This window comes from Mesocricetus auratus, unplaced genomic scaffold (genome assembly GCF_017639785.1).
Source record: "Mesocricetus auratus isolate SY011 unplaced genomic scaffold, BCM_Maur_2.0 Super-Scaffold_15014, whole genome shotgun sequence".
NCBI classification, from domain to species: domain Eukaryota; kingdom Metazoa; phylum Chordata; class Mammalia; order Rodentia; family Cricetidae; genus Mesocricetus; species Mesocricetus auratus.
In genome coordinates this window covers 9686907-9702864 of record NW_024429186.1, presented here as the reverse complement: position 1 = coordinate 9702864, position 15958 = coordinate 9686907, and the positions used below count along the sequence as shown (strand labels likewise).

The following is a 15958-nucleotide window of genomic DNA, read 5'->3' as shown; positions in this document are numbered from 1 at the left end:
ATATAATTAGATTAAAATATATGTAATAAATGAAAGAGGACAAAGCATTCTCCAAAATAAAAAAAACTACTTATATGAAAATTATATATATATATTTTTATGTATGTAAGTATATATATTCTGAACCATACATATATGGTTCAGTAATTAATGTGTTATGTGGCAATCCCTTAGCTGAGGATGCTGTGTGCTCTTTATAATAGTGGCAAACATTCTTGTTATTGTTAGGGTTGGAACCAAGTTTCCTTGGTATGTTCTCAACAAGAATTTATTATAATTTTAGCTACTTGGAGGTGCAAAATTAAAAAATTATACAAGGGCCATTGTATGGAGCAAGACTGTGTTCATAATCCTTTTTTCCTCTTCATCTCTGTGGGTGTTCCCAACAAGAACGCATGCTTCCAACTGCATCATGAGGTCCATGACTGGCTTAGTGTCATGGAGCTCGGGAGGCCATGTGAGTAAAATGTGTTCTTGTCTTCCTCTGTCTGCTTCTTCCTATTGTGAAATGAATCACAAATTTGTCAAGAATGACCCAGCTGGTTAGTGACAGGTGAAAAATTTCATCTTAATAACTTTAGGATTAAAAAGGTAGGATGACACACTGCATGATTAAAGAATTGCAGTGAAATGTACACAACAATATAACTTGATGTCTTATATTAATCTGTTCTTATGAAACTATATCTGTCTATCTATCTATCTATCTATCTATCATCTATCTATTCACTTATCCATCATATATCTTTACTTTATCTCTCATCGCTCTACATGTCTAACTACCTATTGTCTATATGATATAATCTGACAATAATGATGGCATTTTCTATGGAATTAAGGTGTAATGACCCTATCATATACACAGAATAAGTGTATTGTTATCTCAGTTAAGAATTCAAAGTAGAGGCTAGTACAGGTTGGTCCATTCCTATATGACACTCTGGGAAATGCAATTAAATTTAGCCAATCATCATTTTCTTCCTTTTTATATTTATGTATTATGTATTTAGACACACCATAGTTTACAGTGTTTAGGGATAAATTATCCTGTAGGCATTCAGCCGGCTTCACATGTATTTATGATCGACAGACAGTTGGGGAGTCTGTTTCAGGATCTAATTTCTTTTGCCTAGGTCCACTCAGAAGATTTAGTTTTCCTTAATGAACAGGGAGTGTGTAGCTAGACAAACACATTGTGCAATCTTGTTTCTCATGGTTTTGTCTGATGTTCAGTTGCAGGAAAGTTTGTTAAGTGCCTCAATGGCTTTGTCAGTGAGCTTCCTTAACAAGCTTATTCCCAATCAAATTTTGTTGAGTTTACCTGGCTATAACAATCTGAGTCTAGACTGAGCCTCGCTATCTATCCCCTCATTTAATACTTCTGTTTTTCCTTTTTGTTTTTACTGGTTTTATTACTCAGAACAGACACACAAACACCTGTGATGCTCAGGCAATCCAGGAATGTGTGGTTATCTCTCAGTCTTAGATCCTGAAATCTGTGCTCAAAACTGCTGCCTTCACAGTTCTGCATGGGTATCTACTTTAGTACTTAAAGGAAATAAATGCTGATATCCTAAAGTTTTTCAAACATAATCATGAAAATTAATTGGGTCAGTTTTGGTACACATCTTTACCACAGCTCTCAGGGCAGAGACAGGAACATCTTTGTGAGTTCCAAGTCAGCCAGATCTCCAAACCAAGTGCCACAACAGGCTCCTAAGGTACACAGAACTTTGTCACAAAAACAAAACAAGAAAACACAAAATATTAAGTTAAAATTTTCAAATATCATTGCTCCCTAGAATGAACCAGACACAAAGGCTTGAATTACATTAAGTGAAAACACATATAGCAGATTCACAAGCATGCACAGAAAAAGATTTATACAGCTTACATGAGTGAAGTCTATAAATTTTCATCATCCACAGTGCTCATCCCTCAGAAGCAATGGCTTTGGTCTGCTTAAAACACTGGACCACGCTCAAATTCTGCACTTAATCTTCGTGTTTACAGAAGACCCAAATCTGTGTGAGTAATATTCAAAATTGTTGTCTCTATTCCTCAATGGGATGCTCTATGCTCTTACAGAGTATATAATGCATCTGCATAAAGGATTCACTTATCCTGAAAACAAAAGAAAATAACAGGCACTTTTACAGTTAAACAACAAACATGCACATAGTACTCGAGAAGAGACAGGCTAGGATGGACCGATGATGACTAATGCTCGGCGGCGTTATAAGTCATGGATTGACGATGACTACATACTTGGTGTCTGAGGTTCTCAGCATAACACAGCTCATGTGCCCCTCTTAGTCAGGTGACAAAAGTGAGGCATGTGGGGCACATACTGGACATTAGAATCAGGCACTTCCATGCATTTCCATAGTGGATCAATGAAGCATCATATAAACATACATATAGATATATATCCATTTATTGAGGCATAGATTACTTAGGAATTAAATATTGGATCACAAATGGCATTACTACATTCAGGAAATCTGGAAGTCATTTAAGATATAATTGACATAAAGATGAATATAAACTTCAACCAAGTCCACAAATGACATATAATTAATGCATTAAGCCACAGTGGTGGTCAACACATCAATTTTAAATCTTACTTTCTTCTTTAAGACACTACCAACAATTTGAATCCTACGTAGCAAGTAGTGAGAGGGAAAAAATAGAAAGGACGTGAAAAATTCCAATCTTTTTATTACTTTCTGTGCTTTGCTCTCCCTGGATGGATGCTGAGTGACACGTTGTTTCCTGGCTGGGAGGTCCATGGTTGCCCTGTCCCCATGTGTGAGGATTAAGAGAATTGATGTAAGTGGAGTCAAAGTTCTTGTTTTGCTTTGAGAGGCCTTGATAAGACACTCCTGTCTTGGTGAAGTTATGCATAGATTCCTTTTAGGTCAACTATGGCTGTGAGGTCAATTTAACATGATCAAGAACACAGTGCTGAGGGAATCCAAAATTAAGAGAAGAGGCAGATAGTCAGAGTGACACAAAATCTCTAGAATTACATCAATACAGCAGGATTTTGTTCTGGGATCTTGTGGTTAAAAACTATGTAGCTATCACAAGTGACACAAATAGTTAGGTAATAATAACATAGAAAGCGAAAGAGAAAGGAAGAGGTGGTGTTGAATAAATGATGACCACTCATGATGTGTGATCCGGGAATCATGACTACAGTCTGGGAGTGTGAGGTTCACACTAGAAAATATGTAGTGTGAGATTGTGTCACAGATGTCATGTGTAGTATATGTAGTTTGTTATCAAAATATTTATTTTCATCAATTTTCATTTTATTCATATAATTATATAATTATATTTATATAATGAAAGAGGACAAAGCATTCTTTATAATAAAAAAGCTAGTTATATCAATAGTATATACATATATATATATATATATGTTTGTATTCTGAACCATATATATATATGGTTCAGAAACTAATGTCTGGATTAGGAATCCCTTACCTGAGAATGCTGTGTAATGTGTATAATAGTGGCCAACATTCTTGTTAGGGTTAGAACCAGGTTTCCTTTGTATGTTCTCAGTAAGAATTTATTATAGTTTTAAATACTTAGATGAGTAAAATAAAAAAAATGTACAGGGGCCATTGTATAGAGCAAGACTGTGTTTATAATACTTTTTTTCCCTCTTTATCTCTGTGGGTGTTCCCAAGAGGAAGGCATGTTTCCATCTGCATCATGATGTTCACGACTAGCCTAGGGTCTTGAGAGCTCAGGAGGCCATGTGAGTAAATTAGTGTTCTTGTCTTCCTCTGTCTGCTTCTTCCTGTTGTATAAGTAATCACAAATTTTTCAAGAATTACCCAGCTGGTTAGTGACAGATGAAAAATTTAATCTTAATAACTTTAAGATTAAAAAGATAGGATGACACACTGCATGATTAAAGAATTGCAATGAAATGTGCACAACAATATAATTTAATTCCTTAAATTCATTGGGTCTTATCAAACTACATCTATCTGTCTATCTATGAATCCATCCATAATACATCATCTTTCTATTCACTTATCCATCATGTATCTTTAATTTATGTCTCATAGCTCTATATGTGTCTAACTACCTATATCTATATGATATAATCTGACATGAATGCTGACAATTCCTGTGGAATTACAGGAGTATTGACCCTGTCATGTATATAGAAAAAGTATATTGTTATCTCAGTTAAGGAATTCAAAGTGGAGGCTAGTGCAGGCTTATTGCGAGGCAGGGGGATGGTTGGTCCAGTCCCATATGACACTCTGGGAAATGCAATTAAATTTAGGCATTCATCATTTTCTGCCTGTTTGTATTTATGTATTTAGACATAATTTACAGTGTTTATGTGTTCTTTCAAGTATCAGGGATAAAGTATCCTGTATGCATTCAGCTGGCTTCACATGTATTTATGATCGACAGACAGTTGGGGAGACTGTTTCAGGATTATTTACTTTTGCCTTGGTCCACTCAGAAGATTTAGTTGTTCCTTGTTGATCAGGGAGTGTGTAGCTAGACACACCCATGTCCACTCTTGGTTCTCATGGTTTGTCTGATGTTCTGTTGTAGGAAAGTTTGTTAAGTGCCTCAATGGCTTTGTCAGTGAGCTTCCTTAACAAGCTTATTCCCAATCAAATTTTGTTGAGTTTACCTGGCTATAAAAATCTGAGTCTAGACTGAGCCTCGCTATCTATCCCCTCATTTAATACTTCTGTTTTTCCTTTTTGTTTTTACTGGTTTTACTACTCAGAACAGACACACAAACACCTGTGACGCTCAGGCAATCCAGGAATGTGTGGTTATCTCTCAGACTTAGATCCTGAAATCTGTGCTCATAACTGCTGCCTTCACATTTCAGCATGGGCCTCTACTTTAGTACTTAAAGGAAATAAATGTTGATATCCTTAAGTTTTTCAAACATAATCATAAAAATTAACCATGGCATTGGTAGTGTACATAATTACCCTAGCACTCAGGTCAGTGACAGGCACATCTGTGTTTTTTCCAGGTCACCCTGATCCCCAATCCTAGTGCCAGAACAGGCGCGTTAGGTATACAGAGATAGCTTGTCACGAACCAAACAAAAAAACCGCAAAAAAAGAAATTAAAATTTTCAAAAATCATTGCACACCAAAGTGAACCAGACACAAATGCCTAAATTACATTAAGTGAAAACACACATAGCTATTGCCACAGATACACAATACACACAGAAAAGTTTGAAATGCTTACATGAGTTAAGCGATTAAATTTTCATCATCCACAGTGCTTATCCCTTGGAAGCAATGGCTTTGGTCTCCTTAAAACACTGGCCCACGATCAAACACTGCACTTAATCTCCGTGTTTACAGAAGACTCAAATCTGTGTGAGTAATATTCAAAATTGTTGTCTCTATTCCTCAATGGGATGCTCTATGCTCTTACAGAGTATATATGCATCTGCATAAAGGATTCACTTATCCTGAAAACAAAAGAAAAACATAGGCACTTTTACAGTTAAACAACAAACATGCACATAGTACTCGAGAAGAGAAAGGCTAGGATGGACCGATGATGACTAATGCTCGGCGGCGTTATAAGTCATGGATTGACGATGACTACATACTTGGTGTCTGAGGTTCTCAGCATAACACAGCTCATGTGCCCCTCTTAGTCAGGTGACAAAAGTGAGGCATGTGGGGCACATACTGGACATTAGAATCAGGCACTTCCATGCATTTCCTTAGTGGATCACTGAAGTATCATATAAACATACATATAGATATATATCCATTTATTGAGGCATAGATTACTTAGGAATTAAATATTGGACCACAAATGGCATTACCACATTCAGGAAATCTGGAAGTCTGTTAAACAATAATTGACATAATCATGCATATGTATTTCCTCCAAGTCCACATGTGACGTATAATTAATGCATTAAGCCACAGTGGTGGCCAACACCTCAATTTTAAATATTACTTCCTTCTTTAAGACACTATCAACAGTTTGAATCCTAACTAGCAAGTAGTGAGATGGAAAATGTGGAAAGCATTTAAAAATTCCAATCTTTTTATTACTTTCTGTGCTTTGCTCTCCCTGGATGGATGCTGAGTGACACGTTGTTTTCCTGGCTGGGAGGTCCATGGTTGCCCTGTGCCCATGTGTGAAGATTAAGAGAGCTGATGTAAGTGGAATCGAAGTTCTTGTTTTGCTTTGAGAGGCCTTGATAAGACACTCCTGTCTTGGTAAAGGCATGCACAGGCTCCTGTTAGGCCAACTATGACTGTGAGGTCAATTTAACATGGCCAGGAAGACAGGGCTGAGGAATTCCAAAATTAAGAGAAGAGACAGAGAGTCAGTGTGGCACAAAATCTGTAGAATCATGTCAATCCTCCCGGATTTTGTGATGAAGAGTTATGTAACTATTACAAGTGACACAAATAGTTAGGTAATAATAACATAGAAAGCGAAAGAGAAAGGAAGAGGTGGTGTTGGATCAATGAAGACCACTCATGATGTATGTTTCAGGGATCATGACTACAGTCTGGGAGTCTGAGGTTCACACCAGAACACATGTAGTGTGAGATTGTGCAACAGATGTCTTGTGTAGTATATTCAGCATGTTATCATAATATTTATGTTCATCAGTTTACATCCCATTCATATAGTTAGATTAAAATATATGCAATAAATGAAAGAGGACAGAGCATTCTGTATGATAAAAAACTAGTTATATGAAAAGTATATATATACATATATTTGTATTCTGAACCATGTATATATATGGTTCAGTAATTAATGTGTGGAGTTGCAATCCCTTAGTTGAGAATGCTGTGTGCTGTTTATAATAGTGGCCAAAATTCTTGTTAGGTTTAGAATCAGGTTTCCTTTTTATGGCCTCAATAAGAATTTATTATAGTTTTAGATACTTAGATGAGCAAAATAAAAACAAATTATGAAACGGCTATTGTATAGTGCCAGACTGTGTTCATAATCCTTTTATTCTTCTTCATCTCTGTGGGTGTTCCCAAGAGGAAGTCACGCTTCTATCTGCATCACGATGTCCACAACTAGCCTAGGGTCTTGGAAGCACAGGAGGCCATGTGAGTAAATTAGTGTTCTTGTCTTCCTCTGTCTGCTTTTTCCTATTGTGAAATGAATAACAAATTTGTCAAGAATGACCCAGCTGGTTAGTGACAGGTGAAAAATTTAAACTTAATAACTTTAAGATTAAAAAGATAGGATGACACACTGCATGATTAAAGAATTGCAGTGAAATGTACACAACAATATAACTTGATGCCTTATATTAATATGTTCTTATGAAACTACATCTGTCTGTCTGTCAGTCTATCTATCTATCTATCTATCTATCTATCTATCCATCCTCAGTCTATTCACTTATCCATCTTATATTTTTACTGTATCTCTCATCGGTCTACATGTGTCTAACTACCTATTGTCTATATGATATATTCTGACATTAATGCTGATATTTTCCTACGGATTTACACGTGTAATTACCCTGTCATGTATGTAGAAAAAGTATATTGTTATCTCTGTTAAGGAATTCAAATTGGAGTCTAGTGCAGTTTTATTGTGAGGCAGGGGGATGGTTGGTCCAGTCCCATATGGCACTCTGGGAAATGCAAATAAATTTAGCCATTTATCATTTTCCTTGGTGTTTGTAATTTATGCATTCAGGCACACCATAGTTTACAGTGTTTATGCGTTCTTTCAAGTTTCAGGGATAAAGTATCCTGTATGCATTCAGCTGGCTTCACATGTATTTATGATTGACAGACAGTTGGGGAGACTGTTTCAGGATCTATTTTTTCTGCTTAGGTCCACTCAGAAGATTTAGTTGTTCCTTGTTGATCAGGGAGTGTGTACCTAGACACACCCATGGTCCACTCTTGGTTCTCATGGTTTTGTCTGATGTTCAGTTGCAGGAAAGTTTGTTAAGTTTCTCAATGGCTTTGTCAGTGAGCTTTCTTAACAAGCTTATTCCCAATCAAATTTTGTTGAGTTTACCTGGCTATAACAATCTGAGTCTAGACTGAGCCTCGCTATCTATCCCCTCATTTAATACTTCTGTTTTTCCTTTTTGTTTTTACTGGTTTTTACTACTCAGAACAGACACACAAACACCTGTGATGCTCAGGCAATCCAGGAATGTGTGGTTATCTCTCAGACTTAGATCCTGAAATCTGTGCTCATAACTGCTGCCTTCACAGTTCAGCCGAGGTTTCTACTTTAGTATTTAAAGGAAATAAACATTAGTATCCTTAAGTTCCTCAAACATAATCATGAAATTTAATCGGGACAGTGGTGGAGCATATCTTTACCCTAGCACTCCGGTCAGAGACAGGCACATCTCTGTGAGTTCCAGGTTAGCTTGATCTCCAAACTAAGTGCCAGAACAGGCTCCTACGGTACACCGAGAAACCTTGTCACAAAAACAAAACAAAAAAACATAAAATGAAATTAAAATGTTCAAAAATCATTGCACACTAAAATGAAGCAGACAAAAATGCTTATATTACATTAAGTGAAAACACATATAGATGTTACCACAGATTCACAAACATACACAGAAAAGTTTTACACAGCTTACATGAGTTAAGCTGTTAAATTTTCATCATCCACAGTGCTCATCCCTGGGAAGCAATGGCTTTGGTCTGCTTAAAACACTGGACCACGCTCAAACTCTGCACTTATCTCTGTGTTTACAGAAGACCCAAATCTGTGTGAGTAATATTCAAAATTGTTGTCTCTGTTCCTCAATGGGATGCTCTATGCTCTTACAGAGTATATAATGCATCTGCATAAAGGATTCACTTATCCTGAAAACAAAAGAAAATCATAGGTACTTTTACAGTTAAACAACAAACATGCACATAGTACTCGAGAAGAGAAAGGCTAGGATGGACCGATGATGACTAATGCTCGGCGGCGTTATAAGTCATGGATTGACGATGACTACATACTTGGTGTCTGAGGTTCTCAGCATAACACAGCTCATGGGCCCTCTTAGTCAGGTGACAAAAGTGAGGCATGTGGGGCACATACTGGACATTAGAATCAGGCACTTCCATGCATTTCCATAGTGGATCAATGAAGCATCTTATAAACATACATATAGATATATATCCATTTCTTGAGGCATAGATTACTTAGAAATTAAATATTGGACCACAAATGGCATTACTACATTCAGGAAATCTGGAAGTCTGTTAAGCAATGATTGATATAATCATGCATATAAATTTCCTCCAAGTCCACATGTGACGTATAATTAATGCATTAAGCCACAGTGGTGGCCAGCACCTCAATTTTAAATCTTATTTGCTCCTTTAAGACACTATCAACAGTTTGAATCCTAACTAGCAAGTAGTGAGAGGGAACATGTGGAAAGCATTTGAAAAATTCCAATCTTTTCTTTACCTTCCGTGCTCTGTTCTCCCTGGATGGATGCTGACTGACACGTTGTTTCCTGGCTGGGAGGTCCATGGTTATCCGGTCCCCATGTGTGAAGATTAAGAGAACTGATGTAAGTGGAGTCAAAGTTCTTGTTTTGCTTTGAGAGGCCTTGATAAGACACTCCTGTCTTGGTAAAGGCATGCACAGGCTCCTGTTAGGCCAACTATGACTGTGAGGTCAATTTAACATGGCCAGGAATTCAGTGCTGAGGAATTCCAAAATTAAGAGAAGAGACAGAGAGTCAGTGTGGCACAAAATCTGTAGAATCATGTCAATCCTTCCAGATTTTGTGGTGAAGAATTATGTAACTGTTACAAATGACATAAATAGTTAGGTAATAATGACATAGAAAGTGAAAGAGAAAGGAAGAGGTGGTGTTGAATAAATGAAGACCACTCATGATGTATGTTTCAGGGATCATGACTACAGTCTGGGAGTCTGAGGTTCACACCAGAACACATGTAGTGTGAGATTGTGCAACAGATATCTTGGGTAGTATATTTAGCTTGTTACCATAATATTTATGTTCATCAGTTTACATTCCATTCATATAATTATATTAAAATATATGTAAAAAATGAAAGAGCACAAAGCATTCTGTATGATAAAAAACTAGTTATATGAATAGTATATATATATATTTATATACATATGTATATATGTCTTCTGGACCATATATATATATATATATATATATATATATATATATATACACGGTTCAGTAATTAATGTGTGGAATTGCAATCCGTTAGTTGAGAATGCTGTGTGATGTTCACAATAATGGCCAAAATTCTTGTTAGGGTTAGAACCAGGTTCGTTTGTATGTTCTCAATAAGAATTTATTATAGTTTTAGATACTTAGATGAGCAAAATAAAAACTAATTATGAAACGTGTATAGTCCACGACTGTGTTTATAATCCTTTTTTTCCTCTTCATCTCCTGGGTGTTCCCAAGAGTAAGGCTCGCTTCTATCTACATCACGATGTCCATGACTAGCCTTGGGTCTTGGGAGCTCAGGAGGCCATGTGAGTAAAATCGTTCTTGTCTTCCTCTGTCTGCTTCTTCTATTGTAAAATGAATAACAAATTTGTCAAGAATGACCCAGCTGGTTAGTGACAGGTGAAAAATTTAATCTTAATAACTTTAAGATTAAAAAGATAGGATGACACACAGCATGATTAAAGAATTGCAGTGAAATGTACACAATATAATTTGATGCCTTAAATTTATCTGTTTTTATGAAACTACATCCGTCTATCTATCTATCTATCCATCATCTATCATCTATCTATTCACTTATCCAACATATATCTTTACTTTATCTCTCATTGCTCTACATGTGTCTAAGTACCTATTGTCTATATGATATATTCTGACATTAATGCTGACATTTTCCTGTTGAATTACAGGTATAATGACCCTGTCTTATAAATAGAAAACGTATATTGTTATCTCAGTTAAGAAATTCAAAGTGGAGCCTAGTGCAGGCTGGACAGGATGGTTCGTCAAGTCCTATATGACACTCTGGGAAATGCAAATAAATTTAGCCATTTTCCTTGGTATTTGTATTTATGTATTCAGACACACCATAGTTTACAATGTTTACGTGTTCTTTCAAGTTTCAGGCATAAAATATCCTGTATACATTCAGACGGCTTCACATGTATTTATGATCGACAGACAGTTGGGGAGACTGTTTCAGGATCTAATTTCTTTTGCCTAGGTCCACTCAGAAGATTTAGTTGTTCCTTGTTGATCAGGGAGTGTGTACCTAGATACACCCATGGTCCACTCTTGGTTCTCATGGTTTTGTCTGATGTTCAGTTGCAGGAAAGTTTGTTAAGTGTCTCAATGGCTTTGTCAGTGAGCTTCCTTAACAAGCTTATTCCCAATCAAATTTTGTTGAGTTTACCTGGCTATAAAAATCTGAGCCTAGACTGAGCCTCACTATCTATCCCCTCATTTAATACTTCTGTTTTTCCTTTTTGTTTTTACTGGTTTTTACTACTCAGAACAGACACACAAACACCTGTGACGCTCAGGCAATCCAGGAATGTGTGGTTATCTCTCAGTCTTAGATCCTGAAATCTGTGCTCATAACTGCTGCCTTCATAGTTCAGCATGGGTATCTACTTTAGTACTTAAAGGAAATAAATGTTGATATCCTTAAGCTTTTCAAACATAATCATGAAGATTAATTGGGACAGTGGTGGTGCACATCTTTACCTTGGCACTCAGGTCAGAGACAGGCACATCTCTGTGAGTTCCAGGTTAGCCTGATCTCCAAACCAAGTGCCAGAACAGGCTCCTAAGAAACCTTGTCACGAAAACAAAACAAATAAAATCACAAGAAATGAAATTAAAATTTTCAAAAATCATTGCACACTGAAATGAACCAGACAAAAATACTTAAATTACATTAAGTGAGAACACATATAGCTATTACCACAGATTCACGAACATACACAGAAAAAGTTTTACACAGCTTACATGAGTTAAGTCATTAAATTTTCATCATCCACAGTGCTCATCCCTGGGAAGCAATGGCTTTGGTCTGCTTAAAACACTGGACCACGCTCAAACTCTGCACTTAATCACCGTGTTTACAAAAGACCAAATCTGTGTGAGTAATATTCAAAATTGTTGTCTCTATTCCTCAATTGGATGCTCTATGCTCTTACAGAGTATATAATGCATCTGCATAAAGGATTCACTTATCCTGAAAACAAAAGAAAATCATAGGTACTTTTACAGTTAAACAACAAACATGCACATAGTACTCGAGAAGAGAAAGGCTAGGATGGACCGATGATGACTAAAGCTCGGCGGCGTTATAAGTCATGGATTGACGATGACTACATACTTGGTGTCTGAGGTTCTCAGCATAACACAGCTCATGGGCCCTCTTAGTCAGGTGACAAAAGTGAGGCATGTGGGGCACATACTGGACATTAGAATCAGGCACTTCCATGCATTTCCATAGTGGATCAATGAAGCATCTTATAAACATACATATAGATATATATCCATTTCTTGAGGCATAGATTACTTAGAAATTAAATATTGGACCACAAATGGCAGTACTACATTCAGGAAATCTGGAAGTCCCTCAAGCAATAATTGACATAATCATGCATATAAATTTCCTCCAAGTCCACATGTGACGTATAATTAATGCATTAAGCCACAGTGGTGGCCAGCACCTCAATTTTAAATCTTATTTGCTCCTTTAAGACACTATCAACAGTTTGAATCCTAACTGGCAAGTAGCGATAGGTAAATGTGGAATTGACTTGAAAAATTATTATCTTTTTATTACCTTCCATGTTTCCTTCTCCCTGGATGGATGCTGAGTGACACATTGTTTCCCTGGCTGGGAGGTCCATGGTTATCCGGTCCCCATGTGTGAGGATAAAGAGAACTGATGTAAGTGGAGTCAAAGTTCATGTATTGCTTTGAGAGGCCTTGATAAGACACTCTTGTCTTGGTAGAGTCATGCATAGACTCCTGTTAAGTCAACTATGACTGTGAGGTCAATTTAACCTGACCATGAACACAGTGCTGAGGGAATCCAAAATTAAGAGACAGAGATTCAGGTTTGCACAAAATCTGTAGAATTACTTCAATATCTCACGATTTTATGATAGGATTTTTTGATGAAGAGTTATGTAACTATTACAAGTGACACAAATAGTCATTTACTAATAAAATAGAAAGCGAAAGAGAAAGAAGAAGTGGTGTTGCATCAATGATGACCAGTGATGATGTATGATCCGGGGATCATGACTATAGGTCTGGGAGTCTGAGGTACATACCATTACACATGTAGCGTGAGATTGTCTTACAGATGTTATGCGTAGTATATATAGTTTGTTATAAGAATATTTATTTTCGAGAGTTTTCATTCCATTCATATAATTAGATTAAAATAAAATTAATGAATGAAAGAAGACAAAGCAGTCTCCAAAATAATGGAAACTGTTAATATGAACACGATACATGTATATCATAGGTATGTGTATCTGTATATGTATTTGTGTATATACACATATAATTCAGAAACCCACAATAATTGATGTGCGGAGTTGCCATCCCTTACTTCTGATGCTGTGTGCTGTTTAAAATAGTGGCCAGCATTCTTGTTAGCGTTTGTACTATGTTTCCTTAGTATTTTCTGAAGAAGAATGCATCATAGTTTTAAATACTTAGATGAGTTACACAAAAAATAATACAAGTGCCATTGTATATAACTTTATTGTGTTCATAATCCTCTCTTCTTATCATCTCTGGATGTTCCCAAGCTGAAGTTAGCCTTCCAACTTCATCATGATGTCCATGGCTATCCTGGGGTGTTAGGAGCATAGGGGGGCCATACATGTATGTTTCATGTTCTTGTGTTACTTTCACTTTTTTCTTTATTAATACGTGATGTCAAATTATTCACGACTGAAACCCCTGTTAATGACAGATTTGAAATATCTGGAATCAACTTTATTAATATCTTATTATTAATTCAGATGATATATGAATCACCAAACAATTGCTCTAAAACATACAGAAGATTATATGATAGCTTTTATCTATCTTTGTATCTATCTATGTACCTATCTATCTATCTATCCATCCATCTGTGAATCAATCTATCCATCATCTGTGAATTTTTCTATCTATCTATCTATCTACCTACCTATGTATCATTTCTCTTTCAATCCTTCTATCTTTCTATCATCTCTATCATCTGATACTAATTATTTTTCGTTTGTGGAACCTCAAGTGTAATGGCCCTATCATAAATATAGAAAAATATTCTTGTGTCAAGAATTTAAACTAAAGTGGATGACTCTCAAGAAAATGCAAATACTCTGAACCATTCATGGGTTTCAATGCCTTTCACATCTATTTATTTAGACACACTGTAATATTGCACAATTTGGGCTGCTCCTTGAAGTTTCGCGGATGAAGAACCCATGTGCTTACAGATGGTTCCATGTATATTTGACAGACAGCTGGAGAGACTGAGTCAGGATGTACTCCCTTCTACGTAGTTTCCTCAGAATATTTAGCTGTCCCTGGTGACCTGAGGATGTAGTGATACACACACATGGGCCAGTGTTGCTTCTCATGCTTTTGTTTGATGTTCAGTTGTAGGAAAGTTAATAATTTAGTCAGTGACTTTGCCAGTGAGCTTACACAGTGCTCCAACACAAGGTTAGTCCCAATCAGTATTTGTTGAACTGACTTGGATATAAAAATCTGAGTCTGGAATGAGCCTCTATCGATCCATTCATTCAATATTTCTGTCCTTGTACTTGTTTTTACTTCTCAGAATGGACACATAAACACCTGTAATGTTCAGGCAATCCAGGAATGGATGCTTATCTCTCTGAGTTCTGTATCCTGAAATTTGCCTCATAGCTACTGATTTCTAAATTCATCCTTGGTCTTCACTTTAGTACTTAAAGGGAAGAAAAATTGGCATTCTGAATCTCTTGAAATTTCATTATAAAAATGTTGCACAACTCATTGCAAGCTCAAATGAACCAGACACAAAGACTTAAATTTTATTAAATGAAAATATGAAGCTATTATCATAGATTCACAAACATCTACAGAATTCTACAAAACCAGTATGAGTTAAGTCACTAAATTTTCATCATCCACAGTGCTCATCCCTCAGATGCAATGGCTTTGGTCTGCTTTAAACACTGGGCCTCGCTCAAACTCTGCACTTAATCTCCATGTTTACAGAAGACCCAAATCAGTGTGAGTAATATTCAAAATTGTTGTCTCCATTCCTCAATGGGATGCTCTATGCTCTTATAGAGAGTATAGAATGTATCTGCATAAAGGATTCAGTCATTAGCCGGGCGTTGGTGGCGCACGCCTTTAATCCCAGCACTTGGGAGGCATAGGCAGGCGGATCTCTGTGAGTTCGAGGCCTGCCTGGTTTACAGAGTGAGTTCCAGGACAGCCTCCAAAACAATACAGAGAAACCCTGTCTCCAAGAACCAAAAAGAAAAAAAAGGATTCAGTTATCCTGAAAAACAAAATCATAGGCACCTTATTGTTAAACAACAAACATGTACATATTACTAGATAGGAAAAGGCTTGTATGGACCGATGATGACCAGGATCGGCGGCATTATAAGTCATGGAGTGACGATGACTACTTACTTGCTGTCTGAGGTTCTCAGCATAACACAGCTCATGTGCCCCTCTTAGTCAGGCGACAAAAGTTAGGCATGTGGGGCACAAACTGGACATTAGAGTCAGGCACTTTTCATGCATTTCCTTAGTGGATCAGTGAAACATGATATAAATATACACACAAATGCAAATAAGTTTATTGAGGCGTTGCTCAATTAGACATTAAATATTTTACCACAAATACTACTACTACATGCTGAAAATTTACAAATCTTTTAAGAAATATTTGGCATAAGCATGTGTATAAATTTCATCCAA

The 15958-nt window shown here is 36.5% G+C and overlaps 1 long non-coding RNA gene and 4 other non-coding genes across 25 annotated transcripts in view; all 5 read left to right on the top strand.

Moving 5' to 3' along the window:
• Positions 1-15958, top strand: part of LOC106021001 — a 56672-nt gene that overhangs the window by 21123 nt on the left and 19591 nt on the right. For 12 of the 21 annotated variants that reach the window (XR_005876133.1, XR_005876132.1, XR_005876131.1 and 9 more), the window contains 9 exons: positions 391-457; positions 1929-2832; positions 3702-3772; positions 5291-6193; positions 7042-7112; positions 8661-9562; positions 10448-10518; positions 12018-12919; positions 15157-15256. This is a non-coding gene — a long non-coding RNA (uncharacterized LOC106021001). Of the gene's footprint in view, positions 1-390; positions 458-1928; positions 2833-3701; positions 3773-5290; positions 6194-7041; positions 7113-8660; positions 9563-10447; positions 10519-12017; positions 12920-15156; positions 15257-15958 lie in introns of those variants that run through there. The other 9 variants (XR_005876134.1, XR_005876128.1, XR_005876126.1 and 6 more) reach the window with 6 other exon arrangements.
• Positions 3154-3224, top strand: LOC121139598. The gene has a single exon (XR_005876509.1). It is a non-coding gene; the product is annotated as a small nucleolar RNA SNORD113/SNORD114 family (small nucleolar RNA).
• LOC121139587 lies at positions 6502-6572 on the top strand. Its single transcript, XR_005876499.1, has one exon. It is a non-coding gene; the product is annotated as a small nucleolar RNA SNORD113/SNORD114 family (small nucleolar RNA).
• On the top strand, positions 9871-9941 carry LOC121139596. The gene has a single exon (XR_005876507.1). It is a non-coding gene; the product is annotated as a small nucleolar RNA SNORD113/SNORD114 family (small nucleolar RNA).
• On the top strand, positions 13235-13306 carry LOC121139567. The gene has a single exon (XR_005876480.1). It is a non-coding gene; the product is annotated as a small nucleolar RNA SNORD113/SNORD114 family (small nucleolar RNA).